This window comes from Miscanthus floridulus, chromosome 11 (assembly GCF_019320115.1).
Source record: "Miscanthus floridulus cultivar M001 chromosome 11, ASM1932011v1, whole genome shotgun sequence".
NCBI lineage: Eukaryota > Viridiplantae > Streptophyta > Magnoliopsida > Poales > Poaceae > Miscanthus > Miscanthus floridulus.
In genome coordinates this window covers 90,251,588-90,262,053 of record NC_089590.1, presented here as the reverse complement: position 1 = coordinate 90,262,053, position 10,466 = coordinate 90,251,588, and the positions used below count along the sequence as shown (strand labels likewise).

The 10,466-nt window shown below is 50.7% G+C and overlaps 1 pseudogene; it reads right to left on the bottom strand.

The window, feature by feature from the left end:
- Positions 1 to 10,466, bottom strand: part of LOC136492428 (uncharacterized) — a 35,222-nt pseudogene continuing 24,756 nt past the window's right edge.

Genomic DNA, 10,466 nt, shown 5'->3' with positions numbered 1-10,466 from the left:
CAGCAACTGATGGCTCTGGAGCTCCCTCCTGTACGAGAATCTCCTCCTCGTACTCCTCGATGATCTCCTCGTACTCCTGCTCACCTGTAGGCACGAACTCTACCAACTCGTTATCCATGCATAAAATGATGATGCAACACTTAGTATTACGGCAACAACAACTCTTAAAATAAGAATGCATCTATCAAACTACGGCCCTATTCGACTTACCCCATATTCGGCTTATTCGGCTTCTTTTTTTCAGCCGGAACAATGTTTTTCTCTCACAACAATTCAGCCGGAACAATATTTTTCAGCCAGTTTCAGCTAAGTTTCAGACCAGCGAATGGGACCTACTAAGCTAGCTCTATCGACCAAGACACTAAGCTACCTATCATTACCACTAAACAGATATGAAACATTGCATGTATCACCTTAGCAACTAACGGCATCTTTATTCTTAATATCGATTTACTATCTATATGATAAAACAAGGAGTACTAGCTACCATATTTACCAACCAATTCTTATGTTACAAAAATTACAGTGAGCACATAATAATCTAATGAACTTACTATAAAAAATTTCATGGCTAAAGCTATTACCAATTTACCACAAAAATTCCTACAATTATTAATCTAAATAATGTTAAGCTTTCCTAAATGAATTAATGAGTCTACCATTATCGTAGATAACTGTAAACTAACTACATCAACAGATAGATCACATTTTTGTGAATCTAACAAATTTTATTTCACTATTTTTGGACACCTACAAAATTTACTATAATTTTTCAAAGATTAGCTCAAAACCAAATTAGAAAAGCATTTACTAATTCTCTGGAAAAAGGAAACTGAATTCAACCCGCGCGGCCCATGCACGTGCGATCTGCGGCGCAGCCCACACGGGGCGTGGCCCAACCACGCGGCAACGGCCCACGACGGGGAGGCCCGCACACGCCTGTATTTTTGTGAAACGACCTTGAGCTACCTGTGATTTCCCCCAGGGTTCGTAGCACTATTCCTACAGTCAGCGTTAAAAAGCAAACTAGCCCTCGGAACAATCCATCTTTACCATGGCTAGATCCTCGGGCACCCGCGCGTGCACCGGCTCGACGGCGATGGCACTGAGCGGTCACGCCGGCCAACCTAGCCCCTCCCCACCCTCTCTATGGGGCCAATGCTCACCTAGATGCAAACGCGAAGCGGTGGGCGATGAAGAGATGAATGGGGACACGGTCAGGAGCTCCCTCCACGGCGACAGACATCCTGCGATGACGGCAACCCATGTTCCCGTGAGCCAAGGCACAACCAAGGTGAAAGAACCACAGGATGGGCATCCGCAACTCACCCCAAAGCTACATGTGGTGATGGCCTGACAGGGGATGGAACGGGTGAGTCCGGCCACGCGCACATGGCAAGCACCGCGACGGACTGTGGTGGCACGACCGTGTTAGCGGCGTCGAGAAGGCAATAGCAGTGCAAGTGGGGTGCGCACGTCAAGGAGGATTGCGAGGCAGGGCTGGGGGTGCAACCAACTTGGCTCAGGATGACAGGGTGGGTAGTGCCCCATGACAACGGCAGCTTAGCCTTTAATGGCACGACGGCGGACGTCCAGCTCCAAATTGGAGCTTGCCAAGGCGCGATTGGACACAGTGCGGGCTCGGTTGGCTAGCAAGCTTGAAGACGGAGTTTGGGGTGCACCAAATTGAATGGACATGACCTATCCATGCCGGATTGAAGGCGCGACCTGGCTGGCCCGGGCAACAGAGGAGGGAGGGAAAAAGGGGATGGGTCTGGCTGCTTGTCCAAGCTTTTGCGGAACGCGGCGGCAGCACATGCGCAAGCACTGTGAGCCAACGCAGTCAAGAGGGGGCGTACCCGTGTGCGGGCGATGGTAGCGCAAGCAGCGCGGCCGTGGTGCTGTTAATGGCGAAACGACATGCGCGTGACCTCGGCATGCCCACGTGCACGAATTCGTGACGACAACGACGTAGAGGCGCAGGCGGACGCGACGACAGCGTGCTGTGGCATGACGGTGATAGCGCGGCGCAGCACGGTGATGGGACGGTGGTGGCGCAGAGGCGCAGGCGGACGCGACGCAACGCAAGGCAGCGGCAATGACCCAGCGAGGTAGGCAGCCAGGCAGCCTGGCGACAGCGGACCGCCCAGGGCATCGGGCCCGCTGAGCGCGGCGATGCGTGGCGCGGGAGTGTGCGTGCTCTGCTCGTGCAACACGTGCCTGGGCGCGGCAACGGCGATGCGGAGCCTGCGCTGTGGTGTGCGTGTGTGCGTGCGTTGGGCAAGCCAGTGCTACGACGCCGAGTGCCGAGGCACGGTGACCGCGCCTAGTCGCTGAAACCGGCCGGAAACATGCCATGCACGCTTCTTAAAGCGTCCCAAAAATCCAATTCATTGATTGAAACGCCAAACCACTTTTTTTATACTCAAGAGGGCATGTTAGGCTACTAAAAGAAGCCCTAAAACCACACCACTCCTTAACCCGATTCTTCTACAAAAATTACCAAACCTAGCTTTGTCAAACCATTTTTCAGACTTACGAAATCGACTAAGTCTTAATCGGATCCGCGTCAAATTCAATTTCCAACCTATTAGACCAGTTAGCTAGTGAATTCATTATTCGACTGCAGGTATTTCATCGTCATCTACATGGTTTGTACTTCTAACTTTATTAAAATTCCGTATATACGTTCAATAAAAATTTGCGAACATCCTTACTTGATAATTTCATAAGTCGCGAACAACCTTTCGTTATGCATTTCCGCTGGTCGTTTTAAGTTACGTAAATTGATTTACACCCTATATTACATATATTAACACATAAATATGATGCTGATGCAGTATTTTAGTAAACGATTTACAGTGTAACACCGAGGGTGTTACATCAAACATAGTGTGGAATTTTTTTAACTCTACAAACTCTAGAATTATAAGGTGCAACAAAAATAGTTGTCTTTATTATCTTTGATAACGACATATTGACAAATACATAATAGATACAAGAGCATTTTGGGTTATCTTTTATATAATGACAGTGGTGGGTAATTATCAACCTATCTATGGGCACTCTGATTTTATTTTCTTCAGCTAACATGGTAATTTCTAGGCATTGACTATTAACATTGAGTGTTCTTTAGGTTGTTGACCAAGTACTAAAATAATCGATGACAAATTTTGACTGTATTTTTACTATATATAGGACAATTTGTTATGCAATCTAGAGCACACCTCAAATTCTCATATATTTACCTCTCAAAACAAATTAGAACTTGAATTTTTATGTAATTATTGTTGATTGCAGGGTTATCAAGAGGTATGCAAAGTTTAATTTCAGAATTTAAGAACTCCTATACATGATTTTTAGGATTGTTATTAGTGTATCCCACAATGTATCTTAAATCTGTTTAGGTAATAAGGCAGTATGCTATGACTTACTATGAAGCAGGTAATAAATAATAAGCCAACAACTATTTATGAGTCTACTTTAGTGTCAATTGAAAAACCAATATATTCTGATGTTATATGGCAGCGGCATGATAGCTTGCTTTGAATGTGCAGGAATTAGGGCGTGTTTGGTTCTTTAGTCGCTCCTAAAATTCATGTCACATCGAATGTTTAGATACTAATAAAGAGTATTAAATATAGATTAATTACAAAACCAATTACATAGATGGGGGCTAATTTGCGAGAAGATTTTTTAAGCCTAATCAACCTGTCATTAGCACATGTTTACTGTAGCACCACGTTGTCGAATCATGGACTAATTAGACTTAAAAGATTCATCTCGTAAATTAGTCGTAAGTTATGTAATTAGTTTCATAATTAGTCTATATTTAATACTCTATGCATGTGTCAAACATTCGATGTGACAGAAATTTTAGGCGGCCCTGTAGAAACCAAACAACCCCTTAGTTAATTGTACTGTACCTTTATAATAAGTATATGGGAACGTTTTAACTAGTAACCAAAATGAAACCCTTGCAAAAGTTAGTAGTTTCTAAAAGAAGAATACTACGGTATTGGCAGTACGTAAATACTAATTACAGTAGGTGTGTGTATATATACCATACAAGCCAAGGAGGGTCAAACTCGTCCTCGACCTCATCTCGCTCTTTTCCGTCTACGAATCAATGGGGGACGCTGGCAGGATGAACGCAACGGTGATGTTGTTTGTGGTGTTGCTCTTTGGGTGCTTCCTAGCCTCTGTTCACTGTATGCACTATATATGTTCCTATATTTATTTCCATCATTTCCTTTATAAGAGTAGCTTGCTGTGCTCTGTTATATTGATAAAAAAATATATTATAATGTGATATTTGTAGGTGGGGGAGGGAATCAGGTTGAGAGTTCAAGAAGAAACTATACTTTCGCAACCAATCATACTTTGGCAGATGTTCCGAACAAGAGTGGTGGTAACAATAGGAAGCTTGTTCTTTACTTTTGTGAGAAGGAAACATGTATCGATGGCGAGACGTGCTACTGCTGCACTGGATATCAGCGCTACTGCCTTGGATCTTTGGAGGAGTGCAGGCAAGTGTGTGGGAAATGCAACCCCAAATGCCCATCGTCGTTACCGTTGCTATCAAATGTTCATCGACGTCAATAGGCGACATTGCTCAGCTAGATTTGACGTTCTCTCAAAGAATAAAAGTATTTCCTCAGTAAAAAAAGAAGAAGAATAAAAGTCTTGTCTTTTAAGGAGTATTATGGAGTAATTATTTTGGATCTTGAGGTCCAAGAGCCAGCCGGACCCACCATGTGCACTGTAAAAGATGCTGATAATAGGCAGTCGTGCTTTATTTTGTTTCTTATTGTGCTCCGTCGAGAGGGCGTGCTAGCCGTCGTCTCTAGATGGTAGTTTTGCAAAATACCCCCCATTCGCTACCGTAAATGAGGACAGAGAGCGAAGCCGTCGCGTCGTGAGACGACGGCGAGCGCTCGTGCTTGTCAGTGTTTCGAACAAACACCGGCTAGTGAATTTATAATTGTTGCGCGTTAGGCTCGGATGGTGTACTAAAGGACACAAGGTTTTATACTGGTTCGGGCAGAATGTCCCTACGTCCAGTCCGCTGCTGCTCGTGTTATTAGTACCGAAAAATGTTCGTAGTAGGGGGTACAAACAGTCGAGAGAGGGACATGTCCCAAGTCTCTGATGGAAAGGTCTAAAAGACGGCAAGAGCTCGGTTGCTGCTTAGCTGTGTGTTGTGTGTTATCTGTCGAAAACGATCGATCAAAAGTCGGTCCCTTTAGTGGGGTGTCCCGCCCTCCCATTTTATAGACCTAGGGGGGCAGGGGTTACAGATAGGAGAAAGAGAAAAAAAACCAAAGGTAGAGAAGGTCCTTCGGGGGAGTCGGGTCTTCCTTTTCCCGTGTGCCTGTCCTGCTAACATGGTAGACCGTGTCGGGGATGGCATGTTCACATATCCTTATAGGGCCGTGCCCTGGCCTCTGTCAGCAAGTGGGTGTGTCCCATCCTACGCCGGCGGATGGTGCGGCGTGTCAGAGGGCCAAGCTATGACCCTTCGAGGAATAGACGGGGAAGTGACCCTACGTCCATCACTATAGGTGATGTGAATTATGTCTTGGATCGTAGTGGTTGTCGCATGCTTGTGTTAGTATTCATGTCTGAGGGCTGATGGTGGCGCCTACAAACACTGTGGGACAAAAGTCGGCGCCTACAATACTGTTCGGGCACTGTTAGGTTGGAAAGGGCTTAAAGCGCCCGTCCCATCGTATCCTGACGGTGCCTTCCTGCGGGCGTATAGGGCATGGCCCTCGATACTGTGGTTGACTCGAATCTCCTATCGTACCCTGTGCTCGTCTTTATGAAGGATCAGGGTGCAGTCGTTGGGCGAGACGGAGCTAGCCCTCAGTCGTCGGGCGAGGCGGAGCCTACCTTCGGACGTTGGGTGAGGCGGGGCTAGCCCTCAGCCGCCGGGCGAGGCGGAGCCCGCCCTCGGACGTTGAGCGAGGCTGAGCCTGCCCTAGCCATCGGGTGAGGCAAAGTCTAGCCCTTGGGCGGCGGGCGAGCAGAGCTGCCCTCGGACGTCGGGTGAGGCGGCGCCAGCCCTTAGCCATCGGGCGAGGCGGAGTCTAGCCCTCGAGGGTCGGGCGAGGCGGGACCAATCTTTCGTCGTTCAGGTAAGAAGCGCAGTAGCGTTCTTGTCTGACCGGAAGTGTCAACGTTCGATGGTTATTAGTTCCACCTCACTAGGTACCCTGGTATTAGGTCCTCGATAGTAGCCCCTGAGCCCCCGACTGATTCGGGCAGAATCGCCCGGGGGGTGTTTTGATTCGCTAGAGGGTGCATGCGAGCGCACCCGATGGGTGTAGCCCCCGAGCCCTCGGGTGATTTGGACAGAATCGGCTAGGGGGTATTTTGATTTGCTAGAGGGTGTGCGCGAGCGCACCCAACGGGTGTAGCCTCCGAGCCCTTGGGTGATTTGGGCAGAATCGGCCAGGGGTAATTTCGGACCCTTCGCGGGTAAGGTTATGAGATTCAGTTTTTATCAACTAGATAGTTTTAAGGGAACCCTGGTATCCCATTCGCGGGGATTTTGTCTAGGGTGAGCCTGGCTGGGGCTCGATTGTGGATCAAGGCTCCACTGATGCTCGTGTACCTAAGCCCTGGTCGCTCGTGGGCCCATCCCTCGTTGGGGCAGTCGTCGAGGTTGTCGGGCTGGCCCATGGACTCCTGGGCCCAGGTGAGCTAGAGAAGAAGCTTTTTAACCCGTGTCCCCTCTGTGGGAAAAGAGTCCGGTCCGCTGGGGAAGGCGAACCGTCCGGCGTGATTTTGGTGGGAAAGGATAGGGATCGCGGGCGCGTATCCCACGATGTGACGCGGCGGTGTGTCGTGGCAGGCTCAGAGATTGAGGCAGATGGTTGCTCTTCTCGCATCCGTCGCCCCTATAAAACCACAGGGTTCTCCCCCAGGGTTCCGTACTTCGCCTCCTCACCTTTGTATCTACAACCTCCATCACCAATTGCCTGAGCCTCTTGCACCCGTATTGCTGCCGCCATCAAGCTCGCATCTGCATCGCAGCCGTCGTCGAGCTCGCATCCACCCCCTTTCCCATTGTTTCAATGGAGCCATGGTGTAGATCCAACATTACCCCTCAGCGCCTAGAGGGCCTCATCCGCTGTGGCCTCCTTTGCCCATTGTCCGCCATCGAGGAGTGGCGGCTGCCTGGTGATGAGGATGAGCCATCGCCGCTCGAAGGATACGTCGTGTCCTTTGCTCTCTTCCATGAGCGGGGATTCGCCGTACCTACTCATAAGTTACTTCGGGGGCTGTTGGATTACTATCAGGTGGAGTTGCAGCACCTTAATCCCAATGGGGTCCAGCATATTGCGGCGTTCGTCGCCCTATGTGAGGGGTTCCTGGGGATTAAATATGCACCCTGAGGCCACGTACAACACGCGTGCTAGCCATCATCTTCGGATGGTAGTTTTGCAAAAATACCCCCCATTCGCTACCATAAATGGGCGTGTCATGAGACGACGGCGAGCGCTCATGCTCGTCGGTGTTTCGAACAAACACCAGCTAGTGCATTTATAATTGTTGCGCGTTACGCTCGAATGGTGTACTAAAGGACACAAGGTTTATATTGGTTTGGGCAGAATGTCCCTATGTCCAGTCCACTGCTGCTCATGTTATTAATACCAAAAATGTTCGTAGTAGAGGGTACAAACGGTCGAGAGAGGGACAGGTCCCAAGTCTCTGATGAAAAGGTCGAAAGGACGCCAAGAGCTCGGTTGCTGCTTGGCTGTGTGTTGTGTGTTATCTATCGAAAACGATCGATCAAAAGTCAGTCCCTTTAGTGGGGTGCCCTGCCCTCCCTTTTATAGACCAAGGGGGAGCAGGGGTTACAGATGGGAGAAAGAGAAAAAAAACCAAAGGTAGAGAAGGTCCTTCGGGGGAGTCAGGTCTTCCTTTTCCCGTGTGCCTGTCCTACTAACATGGTAGACCGTGTTAGGGATGGCATGTTTGCTGATCCTTATAGGGCCGTGCCCTGGCCTCTGTCAGCAAGTGGGTGCATCCCATCCTACGCCGGTGGATGGTGCGGCGTGTTAGAGGGCCAAGCTGTGACCCTTTGAGGAATAGACGGGGAAGTGACCCTACGTCCATCACTATAGGTGATGTGAATTATGTCTTGGATCGTAGTGGTTGTCGCATGCTTGTGTTAGTATTCACGTCCGAGGGCTAATGGTGGCGCCTACAACACTGTGGGACAAAAGTCGGCGCCTACAACACTGTCCGGGCACTGTTAGGTCGGAAAGGGCTTAAAGCGTCCATCCTATCGTATCCTGATGGTGCCTTCCTACAGGCGTATAGGGCATGGCTCTTGATACTATGGTTGACTCGAATGTCCTGTCGTACCCTATGCTCGTCTTTATGAGGGATCAGGGTGCAGTCGTTGGGCGAGGCGGAGCTAGCCCTCAGTTGTCGGGTGAGGCGGAGCCTGCCCTCGGACGTTGGGCAAGGCGGGGCTAGCCCTCAACCGCCGAGCGAGGCGGAGCCTGCCCTTAGCCATCGGGCGAGGCAGAGTCTAGCCCTCGGGGGTCGGGCGAGGCGAAGCCTGCCCTCGAACGTCGAGCGAGGCGGTGCCAGCCCTTAGCTATCAGGCGTGGCAGAGTCTAGCCCTCGGGGGTTGGGCGAGGCGGGACCAATCTTCTGTCGTTCAGGTAAGAAGCGCAGTAGCGTTCTTGTCTAACCGAAAGTGTCAACGTTCGATGGTTATTAGTTCCACCTCACTGGGTACCCCGTTATTAGGTCTCCGACAGTAGCCCCTGAGCCCCCGGGTGATTCGGGCAGAATTGCTCGGGGGGTGTTTTGATTCGCTAGAGGGTGCACGCGAGCGCACCCGACGGGTGTAGCCCTTGAGCCCCCTGGGTGATTCGGGTAGAATTGGCCGGGGGGGGTATTTCAATTCGCCAGAGGGTGCGCACGAGCGCACCCGATGGGTGTAGCCCCCGAGCCCCCGGGTGATTCTGGCAGAATCGGCCGGGGGGTAATTTCGGACCCTTCGCGAGTAAGGTGAGATTCGGTTTTTGTGAACTGGATAGTTTTAAGGGAACCCTGGTATCCCGTTCGTGGGATTTTGTCTAGGGTCAGCCTGGCTAGGGCTCGACTGCGGATCGAGGCTCCACTGATGCTCGTGTACCTAAGCCCTGGTCGCTCGTGGGCCCATCCCTCGTTGAGGCGGCAGGCAGGAGAAGAAGCTTTTTGACCCATGTCCCCTCTGTGGGAAAAGAGTCTGGTTCGCTTGGGAAGGCGAACCGTCCAGCGCGGTTTTGGTGGGAAAGGATAGGGATCGTGGGCGTGTATCCCGCGACATGACGCAGTGGTGTGTTGTGGCAGGCTCAGAGATCAAGGCGGATGGTTGCTCTTCTCGCATCTGTCACCCCTATAAAACCATGGGGTTCACCCCCAGGGTTTCGTACTTTGCCTCCTAGCCTTTGTATCTACAACCTCCGTCGCCAATCACCTAAGCCTCTCGCACGCGTATTGCTGCCACCGTCAAGCTCGCTGCCGGCATTGTCCTTGACTTCATATATCTGGTGTTGGGACATCCTCCAATGCGCCCAGAACCGAGGTTCATCGATTTCGTAAGTTCCCCTTTCCCGTGCCTTCTTTTCACTTGAATTTCTGACCCCTTGATGCTGACCTTGGGATAATGGGACTAGCCGAAGAGACTCGTTCTTGGGGATAGCTCAACTCCGCTACCGAAGGACCGGATCCTAGCAGCAGCAAATCATACCATGGCCGAGTGGGATAAGAGGATGAGGGAGCTCAAGAAGAAGAAGATGCTATGGAAGCAGCAAGCACGGGATCGAGGAGAGGAGACAAGTAGTGACGACAACGACAACGACGTCGACGAGTTTCATGAGGTAGTTGCTGATGTGGATTGGGATGTCCTAGAGGGCGAAGATTCATTGATAGGCACCCAATTGTCCACGCAGGGACCCTTCCCGTTCCACGTGGGGGAAGTGAGTCTGTGAGGCTGGCAGAGGCGGGCCAAACCATCAGCCCATCCTTAGGGCCGGTGGGAGCCGGTGGATCTGCCACTACACCCGGGGTGCCGATAGAGGATCGGTGGATAGGGGGAGGCAGATCTACCACCCCTAAGGTGCTGATGGAGAGGGGCAACTCTACTGCCACGCCCCACTAGCCAATAGGGGCGGGTGGATCTGCCGCCACCCTTGAGGTATCGACAGAGAGGGGTGGCTCCGCCGCTATGCCCTCGGAAACAAGGGAGGCGAGCCCCTCTGCCCGGGAGTAGGGGGCAGGCTCGAAGAGGTCCCACCTAAATGAGTTGGGGCAGGAAACTAGGGGTTTATCCCCAAAACGTCCCTACCGCCCAACGGTGCCGGAGTAAGTCACCAATTCCTCTATTTTTCCTATTTTTCAGTTTTTCGGTGTGACCTTATGCCTTTTTACTTTTTGTACTCTTGCGATGGGTCGTT